This window comes from Mauremys reevesii, linkage group 14 (assembly GCF_016161935.1).
Source record: "Mauremys reevesii isolate NIE-2019 linkage group 14, ASM1616193v1, whole genome shotgun sequence".
In the NCBI taxonomy this organism is placed as follows: Eukaryota; Metazoa; Chordata; order Testudines; family Geoemydidae; genus Mauremys; species Mauremys reevesii.
Window position 1 is genome coordinate 5,803,925 of NC_052636.1, and position 15,917 is coordinate 5,819,841.

A 15,917-nucleotide genomic window follows, 5' to 3' on the forward strand; every position below is an offset into this window, starting at 1 on the left:
TCTGTTGCAAGGCTCTGCCCCTCCCTTCATAAGAACATAAGAACAGCCATACTGGGTCAGACCAAAGGTCCATCCATCCCCATATCCTATCTGCCGACAGTGGCCAATGCCAGGTACCCTAGAGGGACTGAACCTAACAGGTAATGATCAAGTGATCTCTCTCCTGCCATCCATCTCTACCCTCTGACAAACAGAGGCTAGGGACACCATTCCTTACCCATCCTGGCTAATAGCCATTAATGCACTTAACCTCCATTAATTTATCTGCAAAAAGAACAAGGAGAACATGTGGCACCATAAAGACTAACAAATGTATTTGAGCATAAGCTTTTGTGGGCTAAAACCCACTTCATCGGATGCATGCAGTTAAAAATACAGTAGGAAGATATATATACACACAGAGAACGTGAAAAAAATGGGTGTTGCCATACACACTATAACGAGAGTGATCAGTTAACGTGAGCGGTTATCAGCAGGAGAAAAAAACCTGGTGTTGGGAGGAACAGGAGAAAGGACAAAGGAAGCAAGAGACGAAGAGAAAAGAGGATCAGACAGTGGATGGAGCAAGAGGTGAAACAAAAAGGACAACCCCCAATGTCCCCAGTGATTCTAAGGGACAAAATCCAGGTGTGCAATAAAATTCTGCCTCCTTAAGCTCATGTTTTCCATGCCTAGAATTCAACTGTCACCACATGGATCAGACTGAACAGGTTTCACACCTCCAGGAGGCTCTTACCTTCTAAACAGGGACGGCTGTTTTCCAGTAAAATCACTGAAAGGGAAGGAGAAAACTGGAAAGAGGTTCCTCCTGGCGCTCACGTCCGTGAACCCGAATACTCTCTCAGTCCTCAAAGAGAGACCTGGAGAAGGAGACTTGCTGAAGCAAAGCCACAGGGGTCTCTGAGGTTTCCCTGGCCCCTCGCCCCTGTCCTGCCTGGCTGATGTCAGCATCTCTCTGTGAGGTCATCACCTCCCCACCACCTTGGACCAATAGGCTTAGTTCCTGCAAAAGGCCTTTGTGATGTCACTGCCCCACCCCTCCCTCGCTGTTCCAATGTCCTGCCCCTGGCCAGGCACTTTGGAGGTTTGAGCTACTCCCTGAGGATCACCCCACTCAAGGAGCGTTCGTTCTAGGCAGCAAGCCAGCTAGACAGGGAAACATCAGACGCTGCTCCCAATGCTACACTCAGTTTTTCAGAAATGAGTCGACTTTATGGCCAGAAGAGACCATTAGAGCATCTAATCTGACCCCCTGCATATCACAGGCCTCCTGTATGACACAAGAGCTACTTTTGGGGCAAACACATTCCAGAAAGGCATCTAGTCTTCATGAAATGACATCAGGAGATGGAGAATCCACCACTTTCCTTGGTAGCTTGTTCCTGTGGTGAATCATCCTCGCTGTTGAATATTTGTGCCTTAGCTGTAATATGAATTTGTCTCTTTTCACCTTCAGGCCATGGGGTCTTGTTATGCCTTTCTCTGCTCAATTCAAGAGCCCTTTAATACCCAATCCTTTCTCTCCATTAAGACACTTCAACACTTCAATGAAGTCACCTTTCAATCTTCTTTTGATCAGCTAAACAGGTTGAGCTCTTTCAATAGCTCCCTAGAAGGCATTTTTCTCCAGCCCTCAGAACCTTTGGTGGCTCTTTGCTGCCCCAGCAGAGCAGTTTGCAGGGACCACTGGAGTGGTTCATGGAACGGCTGGTGGAGTGGAGCGGCTCAGACTCCCTGCTTGCGAGAGGGGAAGTATTGCCTCCTAGAGGCGCCCGGGGGGGTGGTATGTAATTGTCCCAGGTCACTGGGTGGGGGCTCGAGCCACTTTTGCATTGTGTTATTGAAACAGAACCGCTAGATACTGAGCCCGGCCCTTGTTGCTGACAACTCAGAGGGGCAGAAGGGTTACAGGAATTTATCACACAACCCTCCCTGCTCCCCAGAGCCCCACGGGGAGAAGCTAGAGAAGGGGGAGTCATTGCTCCCCTGCGCTCCCAGAAGAGCTGCTACGACTCCTTCCTGCCAGCTACTCACCCCTGGATCCATCCTCAGCTCCTGGGATCTTCCTGCTCCAAAGGCTCCAGAGGCCTGGGGTGGGGAGGGCGTCACTGCACCGTCTGACACACAAGGGAGGTTTCTGGAATTGAAGGAAGGAGCAGAAAACGGAGAGGAAAGAAACAGAGAGAAAACGCCTCTTCTCTCTCCCATCCCCCTCCCTGCAAGAAAGGTTACCAAGGACCAGCGTTAGGGGAAATGGTGCCCTGGGCAAAACTTGTACTTTGGCACTTCCCCATCGCCCCTGGACGATCCCCCTGACCCTTTACCCCCAGCTCCTGCACTCCCGACCCTTGCACCTCCACCACCCCTAACTCTGCCCCTCCTGTGCCCCAACCCCTACGCTGTGTCCCCTTTGCCCTTAACTCCTGCACCCTCCTGTGCCCCAGCCACTGCCCCTCTCCTGCACCCCTTCACCCTAACCCCTGCACCCCTCCTGTGCCCCCAGCCACTGCAACTCTCCTGCACCCCTTCACCCTAACCCCTGCACCCTCCTGTGCCCCAGCCACTGCCCCTCTCATGCCCCCTTCACCCCTAACCCCTGCACCCTCCTGTGCCCCCAGCGACTGCCCTCTCCTGCACCCCTTCACCCCAACCCCTGCACCCCTCCTGTGCCACCAACCACTGCCCCTCTCCTGCACCCCCTTCACCTAACCCTGCGCCCCTCCTGTGCCACCAGCCACTGCCTCTCTTCCAGGGCCGCCCAGAGGATTCAGGGGCCTGGGGCAAAGCAATTTCAGGGACCCCTTCCAGACAAAAAAGTTGCAATACTGTAGAATACTGTATTCCCGTGGGCAGTGGCGTAGCCAGGTTCTAACATGAGGGGAAGCGAACACATAAAAAAAGGCACCACCCAACATATCAAATTACTAATTACATCCGCTCCTCCCACTTCCTGCCCCCTTCAAAACCCCCAACACCCCCCCACTCCTTGTCCCCAGACTGCCCCCTCCTGGGACCCTGGTCCCTAACTGCCCCCTAGAACCCTACCTGTCCCCTGACTGCCCTGACCCTTATCCACACCCCTGCCCCCAGACAGACTGCCAGGACTCCCACACCTATCCAACCACTCCCCGCCCCCTGACAGGACCCCCAATATACACCAAGACACACCCCGTAATCCAAAGTGGGGGGGGCGGGGCAGGGACCACGCACAGCTCCTGCCATTGAGGGTACATGGGCAGCTGCTTCTGCCCTAGCACCTGGCTTTAGTGTGTAGCCAGAAGCCCTTGTGAGCAGGCGGAGGGATCCTGCTAGCAAAGGGAGCGTTTGATTTTAGAGTCTGATCCAAACAGACCCAGCAGAGAACACAGCAATAGCTCTGCCTCTGCCATCCCAGCTCAGGGCCCATAAACAAGAGAGGCAGAGACGTGCTCAATACAGTGCATGGGGTGGAGAGGGAGTACAGACCAGGAACAGGGCATGGAGAAAAACCACAGAGAGGGAGAGAAGGAGAAAGTGAGGAAGGAGGAGAAGCCAGGACTGTGTCTCTGGAGGGAAGGCCTGGGGAGGGGCGTTCGGATGCAGCATGTTAATGAGACCCTTGCAAACACAAGGGAAAGAAGCAGGGAAGGGCTTGCAGAGGACAAGCCGGGCTATTCACTCAGTCTCCCCTGTGGGGCCCTGTGGCATTGGGTAGCAGGGCCCAGGAAATGAAAATCTCTTAACCACACAGAATTGTTAACTGCTCCCAAATCCTTTTGTGCCACGGCCGCAAGTTTAGAAGAGCTTAAGCTGTGAGCTGCATGGACGGCCTCAAGAAACCTCTCTTGTGCGGCGCCTCAAGCAGGTTTGCATTGTGTGACCCCGATGAAAAGCCCAGCAGAGAAAGCTTGCAACTGTCCCAGCTCTTTCAGCCGCATTTGGGGCCTTTAAATCACTCAGGCTGCATCTTCCAAGTAAAATGCATTAACAATACAGCTCAGGTAAGCGGGCTGGGGGCTGTGCAGGCTGCCTGGGCCAGCTGATAGCACTTCCCGCTAACGGCTGCTTTTCTATGCTTGTGTTTTGCTGTTGGACAGAGGCCCAGACGTCCTCCCATCTAACCCCCCCTGCTCCCTGACAGCCCCAGCCCCCAGAACGTCCCCCCCCGAACCATCCAACCCTCCCCTTGCTCCCCCGGGACTCCTCTTAGCACCCGGCAGCTCGAGCCGCTGGCTGCCTCTGGAGCCAAAGTTAAACACGTGCCAGCACACAGCCCCTCCCCCGCAGCGTGCTGAGGCAGCGGGTGTGTGTGTGTGTGTGCAAGGGGGGGTCTGGCTGCTGGAGGCCCAATGGGAGCTGGAGGCCCAATCAGGCCCCAGCGGCCAATCAGCAGTGCCGCACTCTGCAGGGGGGGAGAAATCCAGATCTTTCCACCTTATTCCAAATTCCTACTAAGGCGCCACTTTGGGGGAATGTGCTCAGTGGGGGAGCGGCAGCCCCCCCTGCTCCCCCCTAGCTACGCTCCTGCTTGTGGGGGCCCCTGCAAGACCCAGAGCCTGGGGCAAATTGCCCCACTTGCCCCTGCCTCTGGGCGGCCCTGCTAGCAGCTCTTCTGGGAGCGCAGGGGAGGAATGACTCCCCCTTCTCTAGCTTCTCCCCGTGGGGCTCTGGGGAGCAGGGAGGGTTGTGTGATAAATTCCATCTAACTCCCCCTTTGATCCAAGCCGAGGGACGTCTCAGCTCTGCACGATCCCCTTGGCAGGGCCAAACAAGGGACGTTTTCCACTGCCCAGGAGACCCAGCCAGGGACTCAAGGCTGCCCCAGACTTTCCCTTTCTCCCTTCTGGGAAATCAAGTTCAAGTTTTAGAAGGAGCTAAAGAAGCCTCGACCCTGCAACTGAATTAATGTCAATTTCTCACTGCCTGACACAAACAAATGTCATTTCAATCCCACATGAGTCTACTTCAGTCATTCCTCAGCCCGATTCCTTCACCCTCCTGTCTTAGCTTAGGGCATTGCGCCCCCCTGTGGGCGTTTCATGTCCCTCCTCAGTTTCACACAGACACACAATTTCCTTTTCATGGATCCCTGAACAGCAAAACCTCCCTGTGTCTCTTGTCTGAGCCAGGGCATTCGATTGTATTGACAACTTCTCTCCTGCAATGGTAATGGTCAAACAGAGGGGACGTGGCCACCTTCAGCCCTGGCAGTGAGATATTCCCTCTCCTCTTTCTTCATGCTGATGTTGTTATTCCATAAAACATGAACCATGGAATAAAAAGCTGAGTTTACTCCAGGGTGAGGAAAGAAAAAAACTCCCCAAAAAATCTCAGTGCCCCAGAGAAAAGCTGCCCCTGTTATTGGAACTAATGATGTGCTGGAGATATGTTGGGAAAAGGGACTGTGTGAATTGCCCAGGCACGAAATGAACAATCTACAGCAACATCATTAACCACAGACACACTCTAGCCATGCTCCAGCCAGTGGGGAAATGGGCAGGAATTCATAATGTCAACTATAAAAATGATACACATCTAGAAATAGCATAATTATAATCAGCCAATCAGAACCTCTCCATAGACCACTTACACGACAAGCTTTCTACAATATTGGCTACAAGTAGAACAGCGGTCACTACGGTGATCTATACGGTTACAGATTATGTCAATAACATCACAGGAGGTGACACGGCATCAGTGAGACTGATACTGGAATACTGCCTCCAGTTTTGGTGTCCTCATTTGAAAAAGATGTTGTGAAATTGGAGCTGGGGCAGCAAAGAGCCACCAAATGTTCTGAGGGCTGGAGAAAAATGCCTTCAAGTGAGCTATTGAAAGAGCTCAACCTGTTTAGCTGATCAAAAGAAGATTGAAAGGTGACTTCATTGAAGTGTTGAAGTGCCTTAATGGAGAGAAAAGATTGGGTATTAAAGGGCTCTTTAATCGAGCATAGAGAAAGGCATAACAAGACCCAATGGCTCCTTCCTTAGAGGTTTTTAAGGTCAGGCTTGACAAAGCCCTGGCTGGGATGATTTAGTTGGGTTTGGTCCTGCTTTGAGCAGGGGGTTGGACTAGATGACCTCCTGAGGTCCCTTCCAACCCTGAGATTCTCTGATTTTAGGAAGGTGAAAAGAGACAAATTCACATTACAACTAAGGCACAAATATTCAACAGCGAGGATGATTCACCACAGGAACAAGCTACCAAGGAAAGTGATGGATTCTCCATCTCCTGATGTCATTTAATGAAGACAAGATGCCTTTCTGGAATGTGTTTGCCCCCAAAGTAGCTATTGTTTCATACAGGAGGCCTGTGATACGCAGGGGGTCAGATTAGATGCTCTAATGGTCTCTTCTGGCCATAAAGTCGACTCATTTCTGAAAAACTGAGTGTAGCATTGGGAGCAGCGTCTGATGTTTCCCTGTCTAGCCGGCTTGCTGCCTAGAACGAACGCTCCTTGAGTGGGGTGATCCACAGGGAGTAGCTTAAACCTCCAAAGTGCCTGGCCAGGGGCAGGACATTGGCACAGCAAGGGAGGGGTGTGGCAGTGACATCACAAAGGCCTTTTGCAGGACCTCAGACTATTGGTCCAAGGTGGTGGGGAGGTGGTGACCTCACAGAGAGATGCTGACATCAGCCAGGCAGGACAGGGGCGAGGGGCCAGGGAAACCTCAGAGACCCCTGTGGCTTTGCTGCAGCAAGTCTCCTTCTCCAGGTCTCTCTTTGAGGATTGAGAGAGTATTCGGGTTCACGGACGTGAACGCCAGGAGGAACCTCTTTCGAGTTTTCTCCTTCCCTTTTAGTGATTTTACTAGAAAACAGCCGTCCCTGTTTAGAAGGTAAGAGCCTCCTGGAGGTTTGAAACCTGTTCAGTCTGATCCATCTGGTGAGAGTTGAATTCTAGGCATGGAAAACACGAGCTTAAGGAGGCAGAATTTTATTCTGAATTTTATTTGATCCCCACCAGTGACCTGGGCCATCCTTTGGGCTCTCTGGTGAGAACCCTCAGCCTCCCGTCCTCAGTCTCTACCCTGATTGGCTGAGCAGGGGGTTATTGACAGGGAGGAGACTCAGGTCCTTGTTGGTCTCTTTTAAGACCAAGGAAATAAGTCAGAACCAGTTCTATGTTTGATGAATTTTGCTGCTTCTCTGCATTAATGGTCTCTGAGCAGTTCATGATTCTCTCTAACATTGCAGTTCTCCTCAAATACTTGCTGAATAATTCCTGTGCACTGTTGTTGGTCTGGAGCTCATCTGAGAGCACTTTACTCAGGTCATTCCATGTCTGAAATTCAAGATCCGATGGTGAGTTTGAAAATCAGGGCTCTTGGGTCCTATTCCCAACTCTGCCACTGACTGGCTGTGTGACCTCAGACAAGTCAATTCTCCTTTCTCAGCCTTAGCTTCTCCATCTTTCAAGTAGGGATAATAATGATCTGCTCCTACCTACCTCACGGTGGGTGGAGGCAGGGTCGGCTCTAGGTTTTTTGCCGTCCCAAGCAAAAGAAATTTTGGCTGCACCCACCCAAGCCCTGGGCTCCCCATTGCACCTCCCTGCCACCCCAGACCTGGGCTCTGCCCCCTCCACCTGCACCCCCTGCCACCTCAGGAGGTGTGTGGGGGGAAATTCCAGATCTTTCCACCTTCTTCCAAATTCCTACTAAGGCGCCACTTTGGGGGAATGTGCTCAGTGGGGGAGCGGCAGCCCCCCTGCTCCCCCCAGCTACGCTCCTGCTTGTGGGGGCCCCTGCAAGACCCAGGGCCTGGGGCAAATTGCCCCACTTGCCCCCACCTCTGGACGGCCCTGTTAGCAGCTCCTCTGGGAGCGCAGGGGAGGAATGACTCCCCCTTCTCTAGCTTCTCCCCGTGGGGCTCTGGGGAGCAGGGAGGGTTGTGTGATAAATTCCATCCAACTCCCCCTTTGATCCAAGCCGAGGGGCGTCTCAGCCTCCACGATCCCCTTGGCAGGGCCAAACAAGGGACGTTTTCCACTGCCCAGGAGACCCAGCCAGGGACTCAAGGCCGCCCCAGACTTTCCCTTTCTCCCTTCTGGGAAATCAAGTCCAAGTTCTACAAGGAGCTAAAGAAGCCTCAACCCTGCATCTGAATTAATGTCAGTTTCTCACTGCCCGACACAAACAAATGTCATTTCAATCCCAGGTGAGTCCACTTCAGTCATTCCTCAGCCCCATTCCTTCACCCTCCTGCCTTAGCTTAGGGCATTGCGCCACCCTGTGGGCGTTTCATGTCCCTCCTCAGTTTCACACAGAGACACAATTTCCTTTGCATGGATCCATGAACAGCAAAACCTCCCTGTGTCTCTTGTCTGAGCCAGGGCATTCGATTCCATTGAAACCTTCTCTCCTGCAATGGTAACGGTCAAACAGAGGGGACATGGCCACCTTCAGCCCTGGCAGTGAGATATTCACTCTCCTCTTTCTTCATGATGATGTTGTTATTCCATAAAACATGAACCATGGAATAAAAAGCTGAGTTGGAAAAGAGAAGACTAAGGTTGGAAAAGAGAAGAATAAGGGGGGTTATGATAGAGGTATATAAAATCATGAGTGATGTTGAGAAAGTGGATAAGGAAAAGTTATTTACTTATTCCCATAATACAAGAACTAGGGGTCACCAAATGAAATTAATAGGCAGCAGGTTTAAAACAAATAAAAGGAAGTTCTTCTTCACGCAGCGCACAATCAACTTGTGGAACTCCTTACCTGAGGAGGTTGTGAAGGCTAGGACTATAACAATGTTTAAAAGGGGACTGGATAAATTCATGGTGGCTAAGTCCATAAATGGCTATTAGCCAGGATGGGTAAGAATGGTGTCCCTAGCCTCTGTTCGTCAGAGGATGGAGATGGATGGCAGGAGAGAGATCACTTGATCGTTGCCCGTTAGGTTCACTCCCTCTGGGGCACCTGGCATTGGCCACTGTCGGTAGACAGATACTGGGCTCGATGGACCTTTGGTCTGACCCAGTACGGCCGTTCTTATGTTCTTATGAGTTTACTCCAGGGTGAGGAAAGAAAGGAGCCACCAACTCCCCAAAAAATCTCAGTGCCCCAGAGAAAAGCTGCCCCTGTTATTAGAACTAATGATGTCCTGGAGATATGTTGGGAAAAGGGACTGTCTGAATTGCCAAGGCAGGAAACGAACAATCTATAGCAACATCATTAACCACAGACACACTCTAGCCATGCTCCAGCCAGTGGGGAAATGAGCAGGAATTCATAACGTCAACTATAAAAATGATACACATCTAGAAATAGCATAATTATAATGAGCCAATCAGAACCTCTCCATAGACCCCTTACGCTACAATCTTTCTACAGTATTGGCTACAAATAGAACAGCGGTCGCAACGGTGATCTATACGGTTACAGATTATGTCAATAACGTCACAGGAGGTGACACGGCATCAGTGAGACTGATACTGGAATAGCCTCCAGTTTTGGTGTCCTCCTTTGAAAAAGATGTGAAATTGGAGCTGGGGCAGCAAAGAGCCACTAAATGTTCTGAGGGCTGGAGAAAAATGCCTTCTAGTGAGCTATTGAAAGAGCTCAACCTGTTTAGCTGATCAAAAGAAGATTGAAAGTTGACTTCATTAAAGTGTTGAAGTGCCTTAATGGAGAGAAAAGATTGGGTATTAAAGGGCTCTTGAATCGAGCAGAGAAAGGCCTATCAACACCCAATGGCTGGAAGGTGAAAAGAGACAAATTCATATTACAACTAAGGCACAAATATTCAACAGCGAGGATGATTCACCACAGGAACAAGCTACCAAGGAAAGTGGTGGATTCTCCATCTCCTGATGTCATTTCATGAAGACTAGATGCCTTTCTGGAATGTGTTTGCCCCAAAAGTAGCTCTTGTGTCATACAGGAAGCCTGTGATATGCAGGGGGTCAGATTAGATGCTCTAATGGTCTCTTCTGGCCATAAAGTTGACTAATTTCTGAAAAACTGAGTGTTTTGGGAGCAGCGTCTGATGTTTCCCTGTCTAGCCGGCTTGCTGCCTAGAACGAACGCTCCTTGAGTGGGGTGATCCAAAGGGAGCAGCTCAAACCTCCAAAGTGCCTGGCCAGGAGCAGGACATTGGCACAGCAAGGGAGGGGTGTGGCAGTGACATCACAAAGGCCTTTTGCAGGACCTCAGCCTATTGGTCCAAGGTGGTGGGGAGGTGGTGACCTCACAGAGAGATGCTGACATCAGCCAGGCAGGACAGGGGCGAGGGGCCAGGGAAACCTCAGAGACCCCTGTGGCTTTGTTTCAGCAAGTCTTCTTCCCCAGGTCTCTCTTTGAGGACTGAGGGAGTATTCGGGTTCACGGACGTGAGCGCCAGGAGGAACCTCTTTCGAGTTTTCTCCTTCCCTTTTAGTGATTTTACTAGAAAACAGCCGTCCCTGTTTAGAAGGTAAGAGCCTCCTGGAGGTTTGAAACCTGTTCAGTCTGATCCATCTGGTGACAGGTCACTTCCCTTCTCTATACCTCAGGCTCCTCCCCATCTGCCCAATGGGAACAGGGACAGTTCTCAAACTCTGGGCAGTCGTGAGCCTGAGTGAGATAAGGGGCGATAAAGCCCTCTGTGAAGGAGAAAGGGGAGTTTCACGGTGTTTAACTCCAAGGAAATCTAAAGTTTGCTAAAATGTCTAGTCTGCGGAAACAAGAAATGGTCGGGGCCAAACTTTTTAACCACATTCTTTTCTAAAGCCCATTCAGGGGTGTGAGTCCCTGTCTTTTAGGTACCTGGGGTTCTTTGCCTGCAGGAGAGAAGAGGTTCCTGCCTCCATTTTTGTGGCTTTAACAAACCAGGTGTTGTGCCCCAGTTCTCATCTGAGATCCCTGAAAAAGAACATCTTCCCATCCATGAACAAGACAGGACCTATCTTTGAAAGGGGAACAAAGAGACCCCTGGGACGTGCAGACTAGCCAGCCTCACTTCCATAGCTGGAGAGATACTGCAATACATTCTTAAACAGTTTGTCAGCAGCACCTACAGGAGAATTTGGTTCTTAGGACAAGGGAGCATGGATTTGTCAAGAACAAATCATCCCAAACCCAGCCTCTTTCCTTCTTTGGCAGGGTTAGGGGCCTAGTGGAGGTGGGTAAACAGTAGATGGGATCTATCTTGGGGTCACTAAGGCTTTTGACACAGTCCCGCAGGACATTCTCACAAGCAAACAAGGGAAATGAGGTCTAGATTCAATCAGTGTCACGAGGGTGCAGAGCTGGTTGAAAGCCCAGACTCCAAGGGCCCTTCTCCATGGTTGGCTCCCCAACAGAGAGGGGGCACCTCGTGGGTCCGGCAGGGATCAGTCCGGGGTCCAGTACTATTCAATAGTTTCATGAATGATTTGGAAAATGGAGTGGAGAGCATGCTTCTAAAATGTGCAAATGACACCAAGCACTTTGGAGCTCAGGACTGGAATTCAAAACGCCCTTAATGAATTGGAGACTTGGTCTTCTTGAGCCAAACCCCATGGCTGGGCCCCTCTCTCTAGACTGGGCTGACGTGAAACCCCAGAGCCAAACACTCCTCCTCCTGGGCAGTGCGCTCTGACCTTGAATGGTCAGATGCTGCTTAGCGCTGTCAGAGCAGCTTTGGCTGGGGGATTCTCCCAGCACTTTCCAATAGCGGGAAGGTACGAAATCCCCATTTGCCTGCTGGGGACGGAGCCCTAGAGTGGGGAGCAACTTGCCCAGAGTCCCATCGGAAAAGGAAAACAACCAGCAGTGGAACCAATAGGTGTGTCAGGATCTTGGAGGCGCTGTCACTCCCACACTAGGGCGGTGTTCTGCACCCCCTGCGGCTGGCTGAGTTTCTCCGTCCCTTGGCAATAAGACAGCCTAGAACCCCAATCAGGGTTATTCTATCTGCTACCCAAGATCCATAAACCTGGAAATCCTGGATGCCCCATCATCTCAGGCATTGGCACCCTGACAGCAGGATTGTCTGGCTATGTAGACGCTCCATCATCATTCCACACAAAGATGGACTACAAGCCGTCAGGAACAGTATCCCCGATAATGTCACAGCTGAACTTTGTGACTTTGTCCTCACCCATAACTATTTCACATTTGGGGACAATGTGTACCTTCAAGTCAGCGGCACTGCTATGGGTACTCACATGGCCCCACGGTGTGCCAACATTATTATGGCTGACTTAGAACAACGCTTCCTCAGCTCTCGTCCCCTAATTCCCCTACTCTACTTGTGCTACACTGATGACATCTTCATCATCTGGTCCCATGGAAAAGAAAACCCTTGAGGAATTCCACCATGATTTCAACAATTTCCATCCCACCTACAACCTCTGCCTGGACCAATCCACACAAGAGATCCACTTCCTGGACACTACTGTGCTAATAAGCGATGATCACATAAACACCACCCTATGCCGGAAACATACTGACCACTATACTTACCTACATCTCCAGCTTTCACCCAGACCACATCTCACAATCCATTGTCTACAGCCAAGCTCTAAGATACAAGCGCATTTGCTCCAACCCCTCAGACAGAGACAAACACCTACAAAATCTCTATCAAGCATTCTTACAACTACAATACCCACCTGCTGAAGTGAAGAAGCAGATTGACAGAGCCAGAAGAGTACCCAGAAGTCACCTACTACAGGACAGGCCCAACAAAGAAAGGAACAGAACCCCACTAGCCGTCACCTTCAGCCCCCAACTAAAACCTCTCCGGTGCATCATCAAGGATCTACAACCCATGCTGAAGGACAATCCCTCACTCTCACAGATCTTGGGAGACAGGCCAGTCCTTGCTTACTGACAGCCACCCAACCTGAAGCAAATACTTACCAGCAACCACACAACAAAAACACTAACCCAGGAACCTATCCTTGCAACAAAGCCCATTGCCAACTCTGTCCACATATCTATTCAGGGGACACCATCATAGGACCTAATCACCATCAGCCATGCCATCAGGGGCTCATTCACCTGCACATCTACCAATGTGATATGTGCCACATGTGCCAGCAATGCCTCTCTGCCATGTACATTGGCCAAACCAGAGAGTCTCTACATAAAAGAATAAATGGACACAAATCAGACATCAAGAATTATAACATTCAAACACAGCCAGAGAACACTTCAATCTCTCTGGTCACTCGATTACAGACCTAAAAATCGCAATATTACAACAAAAAACCTTCAACAACAGACTCCCACGAGAGATGCTGAATTGGAATTAATTTGCAAACTGGACACCATTAAATTAGGCTTGAATAAAGACTGGGAGTGGGTGGGTCATTACACAAAGTAAAACTATTTCCCCATGTTTATTTGTCCCCCTACTGTTACTCACACCTTCTTGTCAACTGTTGGAAATGGGCCATCCTGATTATCACTACAAGTGTTTTTCTCCTGCTGATAATAGCTCACCTTAACTGCTCACTCTCATTATAGTGTGGATGGCAACACCCATTTTTTCATGTTCTCTGTGTATATATATATCTTCCTGCTGTATTTTCCACTGTATGCATCTAATGAAGTGGATTTTAGCCCATGAAAGCTTATGCTCAAATAAGTTTGTTAGTCTCTAAGGTGCCACAAGTACTCCTCATTATTTTTGCAGATAAATTAATGGAGGTTAAGTCCATTAATGGCTATTAGGCAGCCTGGGTAAGGAATGGTATCCCAAGTCTCTGTTTGTCAGAGGGTGGAGTTGGATGGCAGAAGAGAGATCACTTGATCATTACCTGTTAGGTTCAGTCCCTCTGGGGCACCTGGCATTGGCCACTGTTGGCAGATGGGATATGGGGTTGGATGAACCTTTGGTCTGACCCAGTCTGGACATTCTTCTGTTCTTATGAAGGGAAGGGCAGAGCCCTGCAACAGACTTTCTGTAGTGTAGTGGTTATCACGTTTGCCTAACATGCAAAAGGTCCCTAGTTCAAAACCAGGCAGAAACATGATGGTTTAATCTTTCCCAACTCCTAGTGGCCTGTCCCTGTGATTTCTATGCTCAATAGGTCTGTTATATTTCCCCACCCCCCCTTGCTTTTGTCTCCTCTCCCTCTCTGAATGCCTGTGAAGTGGCTTCCCCCCTCCCTCCTGCAATGCTTGTGGGATGAAGGGGCTGGTTGAACAGCTGGACGATCAGAAGAGCTCCTAGATAGACAAGGTGTCTGGGACTCTCATTAGGCAGCGATCACACACCCAGAGCATGGACACTGCCCAAGGTGGAGTGTGACCCACCAGATGCAGCCAAGTCATCTCTAGTCGCAGGCCATGAGGAGCAGGTCCTTAAAAGGGAAATGGGACCTGTGTTCAGGAGTCACTCACAAGCTTGTACCTCCAGTGAATGCCCTTCACCCGGACCGCCTGGCCAGTAGTTCGCTGCATTGCAGTTCATTGTGCCTCAGGAAGACTTACCTTCATCGCACCGGCCATCGCAGTGCTGTGGGACACTTACCTGGCAGAATCCTGTGCCTGCCTCTTGGCTTCCCAGGGGTGGCTACTTGCAGCCCAGGAAAAGAAGGATGGTTCTGGTGAAAGGAAGACAAGCAAAGCACTGGGAGGAAATTTGGGTGTGGGCTTTGCGCTGGGGGTGGGGGTGGGGTGCAGGAGGGGTGGTGCAGCTCCCAAAGTGACCGGTACACACAACCCTCTGGCAGCAGCTCCTAGATGAGCGGGGCCAGGGGATCTCCATGTGTTGCTGTCTGCAGGCGCTGCCCCCAGAGCTCCCATTGGCTACAGTTCCTGGCCAATGGGAGCTGCAGAGTTGGTGCTCGGGGCAGGGGCAGCAGGTGGAGACACTCCCCCCACCCCAGGGGATGCTGGGACATGCCAGGCACTTCTGGGAGCAGCACGGAGGGACGGAGGCAAAGTGGGCAGGGAGCCACCTCAGTGCTGCTGGCACATCTCTGCACACGCATTGGGGAGGGGAGCAGAGGCCTCCATGCGCTGCCTGGGGTAGGGGCAGAGCACGGAGCTGCCTCCCCTCCCGGGTCTATTACAGGAGTGGGTGGGTGGGGTCTTTTGGCCTGCAAGGTGCAGCAGGTCAGACTAGATGATCACACTGGTCCCTTCTGACCTTAAAGGCTCTGAGTCTAAAAGGGAGAGGGAACTAAAGGAATTTTTTTTAAAAAAAGTAAACCAAGCATTGTAATACCAGGATGACTCCAACTGCTTATTATATAGTCCCACCCCTTTCTTCCTCCACTGGGTGTTTAATGACCTGTTGGGATTTGGGACACGGATTCTCTTATTCCATTGATAAACTGAAACAACGTGACTGAAATTAAACCAATTCCCAGTGGAGGAATCATCATATCATTGCATTGGCTGGGAATTGAACCCAGGTCAACTGCTTGGAAGGCAGCTATGCTCACCACTATACCACCAATGCATCTGGTGAAAGTCTCTGATTTTTCACACTTGGTGATTGGTCACCTTACTTCTCAGCATGAGGCAAATGTCTCTGTGGTCTCTGCCGTTTATCGTGGGGTTTCCCCATGTAGGGATATTAAAGAAGGTTTATATTGAGCATGGTTTATATGAAAAATGATTTATTGTTAGAAATAATTTATTGTTAATTGATACTTTATAACTTAGGATTTATGTTGGAAGTAAATTTGTGATTCCCAGCATTTAGCCTCTAACCTGCAGGCCACCAGCTGTGTCTGTGTGGAGCCTGCTCAAAGAGATACTTGGTATAAAACTTGTTAAGCTCAAAGAAATACTTTGTATAAAACTTGTTAAACATTAATTATCTCCAAGTAAGCCAAAACAGTAGCTGTTATAGTGTATAGATAGAGACCCCCACCCTCTGTAAGTTTTCATCTCACTTTATCTTTGCTTGTTAAAAGACAGGGAGTCTCACATAAATTGGTAACACCCCAAAAAGTAAAGAGACAGTGAAATAGTTGTGATTAAGATAGAGAATGTATGTGACTGAATGGT

The 15,917-nt window shown here is 50.2% G+C and overlaps 1 non-coding gene across 1 annotated transcript; it reads right to left on the reverse strand.

Moving 5' to 3' along the window:
- Positions 1 to 15,291: 15,291 nt before the first annotated feature.
- On the reverse strand, positions 15,292 to 15,363 carry TRNAG-UCC. Its single transcript has one exon. It is a non-coding gene; the product is annotated as a tRNA-Gly (tRNA).
- Between the last annotated feature and the right edge of the window lie 554 nt (positions 15,364 to 15,917).